General features: G+C 43.3%; 1 protein-coding gene across 1 annotated transcript in view; it reads left to right on the top strand.

The window, feature by feature from the left end:
- The window catches only part of LOC141148608 (uncharacterized), a 104998-nt gene that overhangs the window by 50153 nt on the left and 37830 nt on the right, over positions 1-17015 (top strand). The window lies entirely within an intron of this gene.

Genomic DNA, 17015 nt, shown 5'->3' with positions numbered 1-17015 from the left:
TTAGCAAAATCTTACAGAAACACTGTATGTGTTATGATTTTTACAATTTTTTGAATTTGCCGCCAGGCTCCACCCCCGTGCGTCACGACGCTCGCAGGGAACGGAGCCTGGCAAGGAGAGGCTTCGGAGGAGGACACAGCCCTCGGACACTGCGGGGGACATCGCAGGATCCCGGGGACAAGGTAAGTAAAGCCACACCAGGATCCTGCGATGTAATCCCGAGTGTGGCTCGGGGTTACCGCTAATGGTCCTGAATTTTAACCCCGAGCCAGACTCGGGAAAACCGCCAGGGAGGCTACGAGGTTTATGATGCCAGGAGGCGGGGCGGTGCTTAGGAGCACATGTTCGCCGTGATTGGCTGTCTTCCAGATCGCAAGCAATGATCAGAAGCTTTAAGTTAGGTGTCGGTAACTGTAGGGGTCATGCAGCACATGCGCTCTTGACACAGCTGTTTGGGCAGCAATTCTTGCAAATATGTGGCCCCTCAGCACCAAGCACCAGGCGTTGAGCGGTTGCATATGTGCATGTGGCCGGCACCAAAGGGTTAATTGTTGGATTCTAACCACAATGGAAGGCTCCACTTGTGATCTTCTTTTACATTCTGATATACATTTTCCAAGCTTTATGTACAATATAAGGATAGATGTATGGAGGCTGTGTAGAAGGATGTTATATCTATACTTTGTAATAGATCGTGGTATTGCCTCGAGTGTTAAAGTGGAATTTAGCCTAATGCTAAACTATTCTCTAAAATGATCCACCCACCTATCCTGCCTACCCTGTGTAAAAAAGATCTGTATACTTACCCTTCTTTAATCCACTCGGGTCACGTGAACCTGCAGCTCTGGCTGCTCTGTGTCAGTAAGTGGCTGATGCTGGGGAGAGGAGGGAGCACCGACAATGGCTGGGCTATGGGAACCTATGGGTGATGTCACTGCTCTCGGAATTCCCAGCTGCTGTTGAGCGCTTCCTGACACATGGGAACTGGAGCTGCCGAATCAACAGACTGGACCTGAGCAGACAAAATAAAGGTAAGTATACAGGTTTTTTTTTTTTTTTTATTCCACTTTAATAGCTATAAATAGGGATGACACGCGAACACTGTTAAAGTCTATGGGACACAAACATGAATAATCAAAAGTGCTAATTTTAAAGGCTTATATGCAAGTTATTGTCATAAAAAGTGTTTGGGGACCCGGGTCCTGCCCCAGGGGACATGTATCAATGCAAAAAAAAGTTTTAAAAATGGCCATTTTTTCGGGAGCAGTCATTTTAATAATGCTTAAAGTAAAACAATAAAAGTGAAATATTCCTTTAAATTTCGTACCTGGGGGTGTCTATAGTATGCCTGTAAAATAGCGCATGTTTCCCATGTTTAGAACAGTCTCTTCACAGTATGACATTTCTAAAGGAAAAAAGTCATTTAAAACTACTTGCAGCTATTAATGAATTGTCGGGTCTCTGCAATACAGATAAAAGTCATTGAAAAAAACTCATGGGAATCCCCGCTCCAGTCCATTACCAGGCCCTTTGGGTCTGGTATGAATATTAAGGGGAACCCCGAACCAAAATTTAAAAAAAAAGTGTGGGGGTCACCCTAAATTCCATACCAGGCCCTTCAGGTGTGGTATGGATATTAACCACTTAAGGACCGCCTAACGCCGATTTACGTCAGCAAGGCGGCACGGGCAGGCAAAATCACGTACATGTACGTGATTTGCCTCTCGCGGGTGGGGGGTCCGATCGGACCCCCCCCCGGTGCCCGAAGCGGTCCCGTTCTGTTCCCCGGCGATCCGAGATGAGGGGGAGGCCATCCGTTCGTGGCCCCCCCCTCGCGATCGCCGCCGGCCAATGGGAACACTCCTTTGCTGCTGTATGCTAAACAGCAGCAAAGGAAATGATGTCATCTCCCCTCGGCTCGGTATTTTCCGTTCCAGCGCCGAGGGGAGAAGACATCAATGTGAGTGCACAACACACTACACACACAGTAGAACATGCCAGGCATACAAAACACCCCGATCCCCCCCCCGATCGCCCCCCGATCCCCCCCCAATCACCCCCCCCCCCCTGTCACAAACTGACACCAGCAGGTTTTTTTTTTTTTTTTTTTTTCTGATTACTGCATAGTGTCAGTTTGTGACAGTTACAGTGTTGGGACAGTGAATATTACCCCCCTTTAGGTCTAGGGTACCCCCCTAACCCCCCCTAATAAAGTTTTAACCCCTTGATCACCCCCTGTCACCAGTGTTGCTAAGCGATCATTTTTCTGATCGCTGTATTAGTGTCGCTGGTGACGCTAGTTAGTGAGGTAAATATTTAGGTTCGCCGTCAGCGTTTTATAGTGACAGGGACCCCCATATACTACCTAATAAATGTTTTAACCCCTTGATTGCCCCCTAGTTAACCCTTTCACCACTGATCACCGTATAACTGTTACGGGTGACGCTGGTTAGTTCGTTTATTTTTTATAGTGTCAGGGCACCCGCCGTTTATTACCTAATAAAGGTTTAGCCCCCTGATCGCCCGGCGGTGATATGCGTCGCCCCAGGCAGCGTCAGATTAGCGCCAGTACCGCTAACACCCACGCACGCAGCATGCGCCTCCCTTAGTGGTATAGTATCTGATCGGATCAATATCTGATCTGATCAGATCTATACTAGCGTCCCCAGCAGTTTAGGGTTCCCAAAAACACAGTGTTAGCGGGATCAGCCCAGATACCCGCTAGCACCTGCGTTTTGCCCCTCCGCCCAGCCCACCCAAGTGCAGTATCGATCGATCACTGTCACTTACAAAACACTAAACGCATAACTGCAGCGTTCGCAGAGTCAGGCCTGATCCCTGCGATCGCTAACAGTTTTTTTGGTAGCATTTTGGTGAACTGGCAAGCAAGCACCAGGCAGCGTCAGGTTAGCGCCAGTAGCGCTAACACCCACGCACGCACCGTACACCTCCCTTAGTGGTATAGTATCTGATCGGATCAATATCTGATCCGATCAGATCTATACTAGCGTCCCCAGCAGTTTAGGGTTCCCAAAAACGCAGTGTTAGTGGGATCAGCCCAGATACCTGCTAGCACCTGCGTTGTGCCCCTCCGCCCGGCCCAGCCCAGCCCACCCAAGTGCAGTATCGATCGATCACTGACACTTACAAGGCACTAAACGCATAACTGCAGCGTTCGCAGAGTCAGGCCTGATCCCTGCGATCGCTAACAGTTTTTTTGGTAGCATTTTGGTGAACTAGCAAGCACCGGCCCCAGGCAGCGTCAGGTTAGCGCCAGTACCGCTAACACCCACGCACGCAGCATACGCCTCCTTTAGTGGTATAGTATCTGAACGGATCAATATCTGATCCGATCAGATCAGATCTATACTAGCGTCCCCAGCAGTTTAGGGTTCCCAAAAACGCAGTGTTAGCGGGATCAACCCAGATACCTGCTAGCACCTGCGTTTTGCCCCTCCGCCCGGCCCAGTCCAGCCCACCCAAGTGCAGTATCGATCGATCACTGTCACTTACAAAACACTAAACGCATTACTGCAGCGTTTGCAGAGTCAGGCCTGATCCCTGCGATCGCTAACAGTTTTTTTGGAAGCTTTTTATTGAACTGGCAAGCACCAGCGGCCTAGTACACCCCGGTCGTAGTCAAACCAGCGCTGCAGTAACACTTGGTGACGTGGCGAGTCCCATAAGTGCAGTTCAAGCTGGTGAGGTGACAAGCACAAGTAGTGTCCCGCTGCCACCAAAAAGACAAACACAGGCCCGTAGTGCCCATAGTGCCCTTCCTGCTGCATTCGCCAATCCTAATTGGGAACCCACCACTTCTGCAGCGCCCGTACTTCCCCCATTCACATCCCCCAACGAAATGCAGTCGGCTGCATGAGAGGCATTTTTATGTGCTCCCGAGTACCCCTACCCAACGAACCCCCCCCAAAAAGATGTTGTGTCTGCAGCAAACGCGGATATAGGCGTGACACCCGCTATTATTGTCCCTTCTGTCCTGACAATCCTGGTCTTTGCATTGGTGAATGTTTTGAACGCTACCATACACTAGTTGAGTATTAGCGTAGGGTACAGCATTGCACAGACTAGGCACACTTTCACAGGGTCTCCCAAGATGCCATCGCATTTTGAGAGACCCGAACCTGGAACCGGTTACAGTTATAAAAGTTAGTTACAAAAAAAGTGTAAAAAAAAAAAAAAATATATATAAAATAAAAAAAAATAGTTGTCGTTTTATTGTTCTCTCTCTCTATTCTCTCTCTCTATTGTTCTGCTCTTTTTTTACTGTATTCTATTCTGCAGTGTTGTTATTGTTATTGTTATTGTTATTATGTTTTATCATGTTTGTTTTTCAGGTATGTAATTATTTATACTTTATTGTTTACTGTGCTTTATTGTTAACCATTTTTTTGTCTTCAGGTACGCCATTCACAACTTTGAGTGGTTATACCAGAATGATGCCTGCAGGTTTAGGTATCATCTTGGTATCATTCTTTTCAGCCAGCGGTCGGCTTTCATGTAAAAGCAATCCTAGCGGCTAATTAGCCTCTAGACTGCCTTTACAAGCCGTGGGAGGGAATGCCCCCCCCCCCCCCACCGTCTTCCGTGTTTTTCTCTGGCTCTCCTGTCTCAACAGGGAACCTGAGAATGCAGCCGGTGATTCAGCCAGCTGACCATAGAGCTGATCAGAGACAAGAGTGGCTCCAAACATCTCTATGGCCTAAGAAACCGGAAGCTACGAGCATTTTATGACTTAGATTTCGCCGGATGTAAATAGCGCCATTGGGAAATTGGGGAAGCATTTTATCACACCGATCTTGGTGTGGTCAGATGCTTTGAGGGCAGAGGAGAGATCTAGGGTCTAATAGACCCCAATTTTTTCAAAAAAGAGTACCTGTCACTACCTATTGCTATCATAGGGGATATTTACATTCCCCGAGATAACAATAAAAATGATTTAAAAAAAAAAAAAATGAAAGGAACAGTTTAAAAATAAGATAAAAAAGCAAAAAAATAATAAAGAAAAAAAAAAAAAAAAAAAAAGCACCCCTGTCGCCCCCTGCTCTTGCGCTAAGGCGAACGCAAGCGGCGGTCTGTCGTCAAACGTAAACAGCAATTGCACCATGCATGTGAGGTATCGCCGCGAAGGTCAGATCGAGGGCAGTAATTTTTGCAGTAGACCTCCTCTGTAGATCTAAAGTGGTAACCTGTAAAGGCTTTTAAAGGCTTTTAAAAATGTATTTATTTTGTTGCCACTGCACGTTTGTGCGCAATTGTAAAGCATGTCATGTTTGGTATCCATGTACTCGGTCTAAGATCATCTTTTTTATTTCATCAAACATTTGGGCAATATAGTGTGTTTTAGTGCATTAAAATTTAAAAAAGTGTGTTTTTTCCCCAAAAAATGCGTTTGAAAAATCGCTGCGCAAATACTGTGTGAAAAAAAAAAATGAAACACCCACCATTTTAATCTGTAGGGCATTTGCTTTAAAAAAATATATAATGTTTGGGGGTTCAAAGTAATTTTCTTGCAAAAAAAAAAAAACTTTTTCATGTAAAAAATAAGTGTCAGAAAGGGCTTTGTCTTCAAGTGGTTAGAAGAGTGGGTGATGTGTGACATAAGCTTCTAAATGTTGTGCATAAAATGCCAGGACAGTTCAAAACCCCCCCAAATGACCCCATTTTGGAAAGTAGACACCCCAAGCTATTTGCTGAGAGGCATGTCGAGTCCATGGAATATTTTATATTGCGACACAAGTTGCGGGAAAGAGACAAATTTTTTTTTTTTTTTTTTTTTTTTTTGCACAAAGTTGTCACTAAATGATATATTGCTCAAACATGCCATGGGAATATGTGAAATTACACCCCAAAATACATTCTGCTGCTTCTTCTGAGTACGGGGATACCACATGTGTGAGACTTTTTGGGAGCCTAGCCGTGTACGGGACCCCGAAAACCAAGCACCGCCTTCAGGCTTTCTAAGGGGCGTGAATTTTTGATTTCACTCTTCACTGCCTATCACAGTTTCGGAGGCCATGGAATGCCCAGGTGGCACAAAACCCCCCCAAATGACCCCATTTTGGAAAGTAGACACCCCAAGCTATTTGCTGAGAGGTATAGTGAGTATTTTGCAGACCTCACTTTTTGTCACAAAGTTTTGAAATTTGAAAAAAGAAAAAAAAAAAAAGTTTTTTCTTGTCTTTCTTCATTTTCAAAAACAAATGAGAGCTGCAAAATACTCACCATGCCTCTCAGCAAATAGCTTGGGGTGTCTACTTTCCAAAATGGGGTCATTTGGGGGGGGTTTGTGCCACCTGGGCATTCCATGGCCTCCGAAACGGTGTTAGGCAGTGAAGAGTAAAATCAAAAATTCACGCCCTTAAAAACGCTGAAGGCGGTGATTGGTTTTCGGGGCCCCGTACGCGGCTAGGCTCCCAAAAAGTCCCACACATGTGGTATCCCCATACTCAGGAGAAGCAGCTAAATGTATTTTGGGGTGCAATTCCACATAGGCCCATGGCCTGTGTGAGCAATATATCATTTAGTGACAACTTTGTGCAAAAAAAAAAAAAAAAAAAAAAAAAGTGTCACTTTCCCGCAACTTGTGTCAAAATATAAAATATTCCATGGACTCAATATGCCTCTCAGCAAATAGCTTGGGGTGTCTACTTTCCAAAATGGGGTCATTTGGGGGGGGGTTGTGCCACCTGGGCATTCCATGGCCTCCGAAACTGTGATAGGCAGTGAAGAGTGAAATCAAAAAGTTACACCCTTAGAAATCCTGAAGGCGGTGATTGGTTTTCGGGGTCCCATACGCGGCTAGGCTCCCAAAAAGTCCCACACATGTGGTATCCCCGTACTCAGGAGAAGTAGCTGAATATATTTTGGGGTGCAATTCCACATAGGCCCATGGCCTGTGTGAGCAATATATCATTTAGTGACAACTTTTTGTAAATATTTTTTTTTTTTTTTTTTTTTGTCATTATTCAATCACTTGGGACAAAAAAAATAAATATTCAATGGGTTCAACATGCCTATCAGCAATTTCCTTGGGGTGTCTACTTTCCAAAATGGGGTCATTTGGGGGGGTTTTGTACTGCCCTGCCATTTTAGCACCTCAAGAAATGACATAGGCAGTCATAAACTAAAAGCTGTGTAAATTCCAGAAAATGTACCCTAGTTTGTAGACGCTATAACTTTTGCGCAAACCAATAAATATACGCTTATTGACATTTTTTTTACCAAAGACATGTGGCCGAATACATTTTGGCCTAAATGTATGACTAAAATTGAGTTTATTGGATTTTTTTTATAACAAAAAGTAGAAAATATCATTTTTTTTCAAAATTTTCGGTCTTTTTCCGTTTATAGCGCAAAAAATAAAAACTGCAGAAGTGATCAAATACCATCAAAAGAAAGCTCTATTTGTGGGAAGAAAAGGACGCAAATTTCGTTTGGGTACAGCATTGCATAACCGCGCAATTAGCAGTTAAAGCGACGCAGTGCCAAATTGGAAAAAGACCTCTGGTCCTTAGGCAGCATAATGGTCCGGGGCTCAAGTGGTTAAGGGGAACCTCGCGCCAAAATTTAAAAAAAACTGGCATGGGGGTCCCCCTAAAAATCTCTACCAGACCCTTATCCAAGCACGCAACCTGGCAGGCCGCAGGAAAAGAGGGGGACGAGAGAGCACCCCCCCTCCTGAACCATACCAGGCCACATGCCCTCAACATGGGGAGGATATCTCTTGTCCCCCCCCTCTTTTCCTGCGGCCTGCCAGGTTGCGTGCTCAGATAAGGGTCTGGTATGGATTTTAAGGGGGACCCCCATGCCATTTTTTTAAAAATTTTGGCACGGGGCTCCCCTTAATATCCATACCAGACCTGAAGGGCCTGGTATGGAATTTAGGGGGACCCCCACGCATTTAAAAAAAAAAATCTTGGTTCGGGGTTCCCCTTAATATTCATACCAGACCCAAAGGGCCTGGTAATGGACTGGAGGGGGGATCCCATGACTTTTATCTGTATTGCAGAGACCCGACAATTCATTAATAGCTGTGAGTAGTTTTAAATGACTTTTTTCATTTAGAAATGTCATTTTCTGCAGGGACTGTTCTAAACACGGGAAACATGCGCTACTTTACAGGCACACTATAGACACCCCCCCAGGTATGAAATTTAAAGGAATATTTCACTTTTATTGTTTCACTTTAAGCATCATTAAAATCACTGCTCCCGAAAAAACAGCCGTTTTTAAAACATTTTTTGCATTGATACATGTCCCCTGTGGCAGGACCCGGGTCCCCAAACACTTTTTATGACAATAGCGTGCATATTAACCTTTAAAATTAGCACTTTTGATTTCTCCCATAGACTTTTAAAGGGTGTTCCGCGGCTTTCGAATTTGCCGCGAACACCCCAAATTGTTCGCTATTCGGCGAAGAGGCGAACAGCCAATGTTCGAGTCAAACTCATGTTCGACCCGAACAGACAGCCCATCCCTAATTTTAAACAGTGGTAATTTATATCTATTAAAGCTACTGAATTTTTTAGTCAAGTGATTTGATTCTATGAGTTTTTTTACTAAAAATCACTTGATATTCAAGTTATTATTGCTGTCTGTGCCCCCTTTGGGGAGATTCACCTCTCTCTTTGTACTGGTGATGACTGTACCAAAAAAAAATTGGGCTAAATCCATAATTTTGGCTTTGGCCCCAGAGCAATGGGTAAGGGGAAATATTTCAATGGAAACAAATACCGTATCTAAGCGGAAAATACCCCTTACTTTTGAAGATTTCCTCTAACTTCCTACTGCATCTTGACAAGAAGTGACGAGAAATTTCCCAAATGGTACCCAGATGGCAAAAAAAATAAATAAATCAAAGAAAAAATGTGGTGTTTTAATTCTTTCCAACTTTATCCAAAAAAACATGTTTTGGCTAAACATAGTGTGTACTTCTTTAGTAAATCAGGCCATGTATGTTGATATAAACACATTTGTATTCATGTTCTTCAATAAAAATTTTGTAAAAATGAAAACAAGAGTCAGGTGTCTATCTGTAGTCATGGATGTCAATGTGAACCACAAAAAGTCTTTCCATCATACTTCACACTACTACTTTTGGAACTAATACCATCAGAGAAAGAATTGATACATTACTTCTATTAATTAAGTTTGGGTTGAGCCAGTGGCGACCCATCCATAGGGAGCGCCTGCCCCCCCCCCCCCCCTCCAGGCAGTCCCCAAAAAAAAAATGTCAAAAAAAATTATTTTTTTTAAAGCTGGCCCTCGTTCATCTCAGACACTAACCACACCACCTCAGGGTCACGCCCACTTTTTCGCTGAAACCACGCCCATTTTCACCAAGTGAGAGGGGTCAAAAAGGAAGGGCGAGGTCTGGCACCCCCATCCTAAAACTTCACCAGCCGCCACTGGGTTGAGGTCTACTATGAGGATGAGGCAAACCCTCCCTGTTTGCGGTCCTGTTGAACTAATGCGGGATTTTACAGGCTGAATGCTTTGTAATCATAATTCATTGCAAGGGCCTTTGGAATTACAGTAGGTGAGCTGACATAGGATAGCAAATAATGGGGGCTTTGTTATGTGCCAACCCCCCTCAATATAAAAGGCAGCAGCCATAGTGGTTTATTGGAAGCTGTTGCAGGGAAAGGATAGAGAGACCAGAGTCAGTTAGTAGTTTGTAATATAAATCAATAATGTTGCGCTACATATAAATTATTTTAAAAAATGCCAATTTCATGAAAAGTGTCCACATGAAACGGTGAACAAATATTAAAGCAATCTTCTTCATCTTAATCTTGCCGACAGGAAAGACTGTACAGTTGGCATTTATATCTCTTATTGGATCTAAGTGCAATTTTTAATTGGTTTAATAAACTAGTAAACTATTTTACACTATTGAAGCATCTCTTCCCCTATATACATTCGTCCATGGGAATTTATGTGGCTGGTCTGCAGGTGAGGAGAGATGGTCCAAGGTCCATAGAGGGGCATACAACATCTCACTGATGGTTGTGACTATTGCTTGGTTGCGACTATTGATTCCTTGACCTTTCTAGAGCTAGAAGGTCAATACGATCTGGTAAGCACCCTTATTATCAGAGGTGGTGGTATTCACATAAAGAGTCTTTTTTTACTTGAGGTGCAGGAGCTCTGAATAAACTTTTAAAGAAGATTGCTTTAATATTTTTTTTACCATTTCATGTGGACTCTATTCATTATATTGCATTTTTAAAATAATTTATATATAGCGTGACTTTGTTGGTTTATATTTGTTTACTGAGCTGATATCACATGGTTAAATCGCTGCTTTGCACTGTTATTTTGCTGTCTTACACTGTTATTTTAGAGCACTGTATGGACATTAGTGCGTTTTTTCCAATTTAGATCTGACAGAGTTAGGAAATTGTACCTTAACTCTGAATGCTAGCGCTGGTCCTGCTTCTGCATTGTACCTTACGTGATGACCTTGGCAAGAAGGTGGAGACATCACCAGAGAAGAGGAGGAGCTTCGTGGGACCATTTGCCACCATTTGCCACTATCAAGGCTGGTAGGAAGGAAGCGTGAGGAACTATAGATGAAGGTAAATAATTCTATCTAATAGGTCCATGCACCCCATAAGTCAAGACCTAAGGTAGAGTGGAAACCCCTTTTATAAAGCAGGACTTTAAGGTGTGCCGCAGTGGGAGATACCAGAAACATGGAGTGTGATTCATGGAATTGTGGGCATTGTAACATAAAAATAAAATTTTTTATTACAAAACGCTATTAAAATGACACAGTTTTAAAATCCAAATGTGAATACATTTCCCTAATATGCCATATTAACATATTTCCTACAATCATGTACCAATGTGTACTCACAGGGGACATTTGAGGGGTGGAGAATATGTGCTAGGAGGGGTGATTTTTTTTTCTGGGGGGGGGGAAATTTGCACTGGGGGAATTTGGGGGATGGAGGGGGTCAGAGGTTTGTGCTGGGAGGAGGGGACTTCAGCAGAGGGGTGGATTTGTACTGGGAGGAGGGGGATTTATGATTAGGAGGTAATCAGAGAAAGAGGCCATTCGGGATTGATGGAGCTGGAAATCTCTTCCCTCCCAAAGAAAAAATTGGGCATTAATCTGCATGATTTTTTAGTTACGAGACATGCAGCATAAATGTAGACTTTTTGTGGTTGTGTAGGTTGTGGGCATGGGGCGACGCTGCGCGCCACACACTCAGGGGAACTTCCGCTTTGGCGGACACAGGAAGCCCGCGCTTCCACACGTGGAGCACTGTCTCCACCCCTGTTTGGGGCGGTTCCTCTCACCTGGCATATAGCCATGTAAATACAGGGGAGCCGGTATCTCTCTCTATGGCTACTCGTGCCTCCATACACCTTGATGGAAACTGTGGCAACAAACACATATAGCTATGTCTCTCCCTTTGCTCTATTTCCGGATGTACTGGATATGGGTTTTGTATCACCATCTTTCTTGACAGAGATCTATCTGTTTACTTTCTATGTTTTTAGATTGTACAAAACTGGCTGTCTTTTCAACATCGGAATTGCAGTGGGCCTTTTATAGCTTTATGCAAATTTTTGCAATTATACTAAGACTGGGAAGCTTTCTAGGTATGTAGCCTGATACTTTGCATGAGCATCTGTTCATAGTTACTGATACTATACAGACATCATTACCTATTGCATATCTGTCATGCATTTTTCCTTTACCTATCAGGGACTCTGTTATGACTAATTTCTGATTGGGACTCTGTTCTGCAGGAACAGATTCTCAGGACTCAATCACTGTGTTTCAAATGCTTAAAAAGTGCATAAAGTGCTTAAAAACTAACAAATAGAAATATGTTATTAAAAGCTAATTTAGCAATAACTCACGGTGGAGCTGCTGATTTAAAGCGGGCTGTTTCCGTTACCTTTTTACCTGTAGTTTCACCAATACCAGACTAAAGCCCTGTACACACGGTCGGACTTTGTTCGAACATTCCGACAACAAAATCCTAGGATTTTTTCCGACGGATGTTGGCTCAAACTTGTCTTGCATACACATGGTCACACAAAGTTGTCGGAAAATTCGATCATTCTGAACGCGGTGATGTAAAACACGTACATCGGGACTATAAACGAGGCAGTGGCCAATAGCTTTCATCTCTTTATTTATTCTGAGCATGCGTGGCACTTTGTTCGTCGGATTTGTGTACACACGATTGGAATTTCTGACAACGGATTTTGTTGTCGGAAAATTTTATATCCTGCTCTCAAGCTTTGTGTGTCGGAAAATCCGATGGAAAATGTCCGATGGAGCCCACACACGGTCGGAATTTCCGACAACACGCTCCGATCGGACATTTTCCATTGGAAAATCCGACCGTGTGTACGGGGCATTAGAGTCCACGTTGAACTTATTATCTGACAATGTAGGCACCAGTGACTTTAGTACTTTTCCAATGCTTTAATGGGAGATAACTGGAAGAAGTAGCAGGAAAGAGCTAGAAGAAGAGTTGCGGGGAAGTTCAAATACCTTTTCTTGGTGTAGCACTAAGGAATTGAAATCTCAGGGATGAACGTATCTTCAATTCAGGATTAGATCTTTGCCCGCCCAGATAGGTCTCTCTCACTAACCTAGCAGCCGGAGCGCAGCACGAACAGAAAGTCTCTGCCACAGACTTGAGTAGAACAAAACTGTACGATCCTCTGCCACAGGATGTAGTAGTTTTCGATGAACAGCAACACAGTACCAGAAACTTTAAGCCGACCCGGCAGTACTATGTGGTAGGTTAACTTAAGATGCGTCCTCCAAATGAGTCACCAGGCAACTCTCCAGACAGCGCTCCGCATGATCCTTCCAAGACGGGTCCTCCCCTGGATTCTTCTCAATTGTCCAGCTTTTTCCTGCAGGACAGACAGCACAGGACCATCTCCGCAGCAGTTGTAGTAGGCCCCAGACAGACTTCTGGGCCCACCCACACGCTGCAGCAATGCAGTCCTCCGGCCCGGAGGGCCACGAGGTAGGACTCCTAGCACATACCTGTCGGCCAGGAGGGCCAGCAGGCGGAATGAAAAGACCTCGAAATATGGCGTCTGTCCCTTAAATACCCCTTCCAAGAAAGCACTGCAGGGGACAACATCTGCCGAGTTAATTCAGATGAAAGAAGAGCACTCAATACACCTCAGTCTGTTGCTTTCCAGCTCCAGTCTGTAGTGACACCGACATCTACAGGCGACGGAGTGGAACTGCACGCAACACAACCAAGGCTGTAACAGAAGCTAATTTAGCCATAGATTAAATCTGAACTATGTACAGATCAGATGACCCATTAAATTTACATATAAGCGGTAGATTAAAAATCTACCAGCGCTACACTAACAAATAGAAATATATTATTAAAAGCTAGCGAATGGAACAATTGCAAAAATAAAACATTGAGAAGGGAGGGGGGAGTAGAGAGCATTTAGTAGGAGATGTGTCTGTGTGTTAGATGAAGGTTACAGAACACATTTCAACAGTGAGAACAAAATGGAGTCTCTTGTGCTTAAATGAACAGTACAGTGAATGTCCATGTCAGACTCTCAGGTAGAATTCAGTTGATGATTGCTTGGTCATTCAAATAAATTACTTAGCATAGGTCATCACACAACCTTCTATCAAATATTTAGTGGAAACCCGCACTTATTTTCCATCTTAGGTATGTATACATGTGAAAGTAAAACTATATGCCTTTGCACCTTTTGTATACCCCTATTTGGACATGTCTTACCAATATACTTATACAAACTGTTTACCCCCCTCTCTTTTTCCCTCTTCAGGGACGCCATTTGGTCCCAGTATGCATGATTGTGGTTTCCTGCTCAAGGTTCTGTGACTTACTCTTTTGTGTCCACTATTTGTCTCTGGGTGGGTGTACCCGCCATAGCTCTGCCTATGGCCTCTTGTGGTCACTCATATCTTTTTACTGTCTTCATGTGCTGACACAGTGTGATTCATGGAATTGTGGGCATTGTGAGTATTATGTCAACAACTGTTTAAATCACTGCCATTTTGGGCTGCCATTTAATGCATAACAGATTTATAATACGTTCTTTATCTTCTAGACTATAGTCACATTAAATTGCATAAGGGATTGGCCCTGAAGAAGGAGTCAAGGTCACTCCGAAATGCGTTGGAACTGTGAATGCAGACCATTACCAGTCCTTATATATATTTTGCCTCATGTTATTATATACATGATTCATTTTGCTTCTCCTTTGTGTGTTAGTTCAGCACTTTTAGTTTAAAATGCTCTTTTATATCTTTGTCCTGTTATGTGTACTTTTTTATACTATTAAAATTGTATTTTTATAACAGTTTGTGTCTTTAAAGTCCCATTCCTAGGGGAAAATAGCATTTTCATACACTAAAGTGATGTTTGCCTGTTTAAGCAGATATTAATTACCTCCAACTTTTGATAATACTGCTTCTATGAATGGAGAAACTGGTCGGAAGGGCATAGTCGGGTTCTCTTGATAAGAGACTGTAACAGCTCATTAGCTGAATGAACCCCTGCTGCACTGGAAGAATACGGCGGCAGGGGAAGGGAGATCACAGGACAAGGAAAGTCATCCCTCATCAATTCTTGTATGTGTGTGGTGTTGAATGGTAATTATAAGACTGAAGCCGGAGCTGGGAAATATGAAGGAGGGATGACAGAAAAAAGGACGCCACACCAGCTCACCAACACCATCTGGATAAGTGACAACAGAGGGTTTGGAAAGATGAAGCCAGAAGAGATTTTGGAAGCGTGTGCTCAGCTCAGTAAGTAGAGTGTAGCAATGATGATCATTTTACTGCAAGTTTAGCCAGAGAAACATTAAGGATCCGTGCACACTAACGTTCTTTTAAGCTGCAAAAATGCTGGATAAAAAACACTGCTTTTTGTAGTAGCGTTTTAGGAGCGTTTAAGGCTCCATGCACACTGGCTTAAAGTGGTTGTAAACTCTTTACAATCCACGTTTTACTACAGGTAAGCCTATAATAAGGCTTACCTTTAGGTACCATGGATATCTCCTGAACCTGCACGGTTTAGGAGATATCCCCTGTATCAGCATGTGCCGATGTCATCAGCACATGGGCACTGAAGCAATGGCTCATTCATGCCATTGCTCCAGCTAGTGTGCCGTTACTGGCGGCAGAGTGACGTCATTGCGGCTCTGGCCAATCACAGCGCCGGAGCCCGCGATACCCAGAAGTAATTCCGGGAGCGATGTTGCCGGTCGGAGCAGTGTCCGGGGACCGCTGCAGGGGCTTCGATCTAAGGTGAGTATTTCATAATGAACTAGTATGCTATGCATACTAGCTCATTATGCCTTTGTCTTGCAGTTTTTTTTTTTTAAGTGGGTTTACAACCACTTTAACAATTGCTGTTTCTACAGGAGTTTTGTGTTATGCCTGTAAAAAGCTACTCAATGTTATCCTATGTGTCCATGCATACAGGGATATTTTGAGCTCAACCTTTCGAGGGAAGGGAAAAACTCCTTCTTGTTTGTGTTCCTGATTGGAGCTTTCTGGCAGAAAAAAACGCAAAACTCTCATAAACTTGTCTAAACTTTGTACAAAAAATGCTTTATATGAAAGTTGTTTTTTTTTGCCAAGCAAACTGGAGTTTTTTTAAGCCTAGTGTGCATGGAACCTAAGAGCGTTTAGGAGCGTTAGTGTTTTATTAGCATTTTTGCAGTAAAAGAAAAAAAAAGCTCAAAAAAACGATATTAGTAGCGTTTAGGAACAGGAACAGAAACGCTCCAAGAAACTCTACAAAAGTATTTATTTTTCTGCTACTAGACGCTGAAGCTCAAAAAGCGATAATAGCCTAAAGTAGTGTGCATAGACACATAGGATAACACTTTTTAGCTTCTAGGAGCAGAAAAAAATGCTAATAACAGCTTCTAGGAACTTAAAAAAACGCTAGCAGAATGTAGTCCTGGGCAGGGTATCGGCTTTTCCACCCCACATCCCTTTGATTGACATAGATAAGGATGGCGGTAGGCACAGATAAACCATTTGCACCGTTTATACTGGCATGCCCCCTTTACCTATTAGATGCAAATTCCCTGCAATTACATTCTCCCTTGGGAAGTCATAGGCAGGTGCACAGCTTTGATAAACTGCACTGTTTCCCTGTTTTACTGTGGAACATAAAGGTTCTGTTCTCCTACCCAGTTCCCTTGTGGACTTTTTTGAAAATAAAGGTTGTAGCTGTCCCCTTTGGCCATTCCCCAGGTATGTACTCTCCTGCCTAGGTTGCCTTTTGCATGGTCTGACTCGGGGTGAAGCTTCTGTTTGTGTCATACAAGGACAACGGCAGAGCAGTGGCAGAGGCTACTGTGCCTCAGAATTTGGGGGACCTTCCTGTGCTTGCAAAGGTGACTGCGAGTAGAGGTAATCAGAAGTCCTCCCACTCAAATGAACAATTGTGGAGGTACCTAATTTCCAGCTCCACCAATCCCAAATAGGCTCCTGGATGTTTCATTTACGTCACATGCAGGATACATTTTGACTTTGTGAGTGTGAGAGAGAATTCAGGAACTATCTGAAGAAAAATCTTGTTGTGCAAAATCCCCAAGACATTCGAGATAATGGGCACACTGAAGTTGATTTACTAAGGCAAATAGACTATGCACTTTATAACATGCAGTTTTTTTAGACCTTAGTAAATGAGGTAAAGCTTCAGTTTACAATGAATACCCAATCACATGCAAAGAAAATAAAAAAACTGCTTGTTTGTTTGCACAGGATTGGATGATGGAAGTCAGCACAGCTTCTGCTCATTTACTAAGCTCTGGAGCAACCGCACTTTGGAAAGTGCACAGTCTATTTGCCTTTAGTAAATCAATCTCACTGTGTACAGTTTTGAGAGAAGACCCTCTGGCATCTAAGGCCCATTCCTGAGCTCTTTAATTTTGCATTACAAAAACGAACAGAAAAAAAAAATGTACATATGAGGGGTCTTCAAAATGTTTCCACA

The sequence above is a fragment of the Aquarana catesbeiana genome, linkage group LG06 (assembly GCF_042186555.1).
Source record: "Aquarana catesbeiana isolate 2022-GZ linkage group LG06, ASM4218655v1, whole genome shotgun sequence".
In the NCBI taxonomy this organism is placed as follows: domain Eukaryota; kingdom Metazoa; phylum Chordata; class Amphibia; order Anura; family Ranidae; genus Aquarana; species Aquarana catesbeiana.
This window is presented reverse-complemented; position numbering and strand designations above follow the sequence as displayed.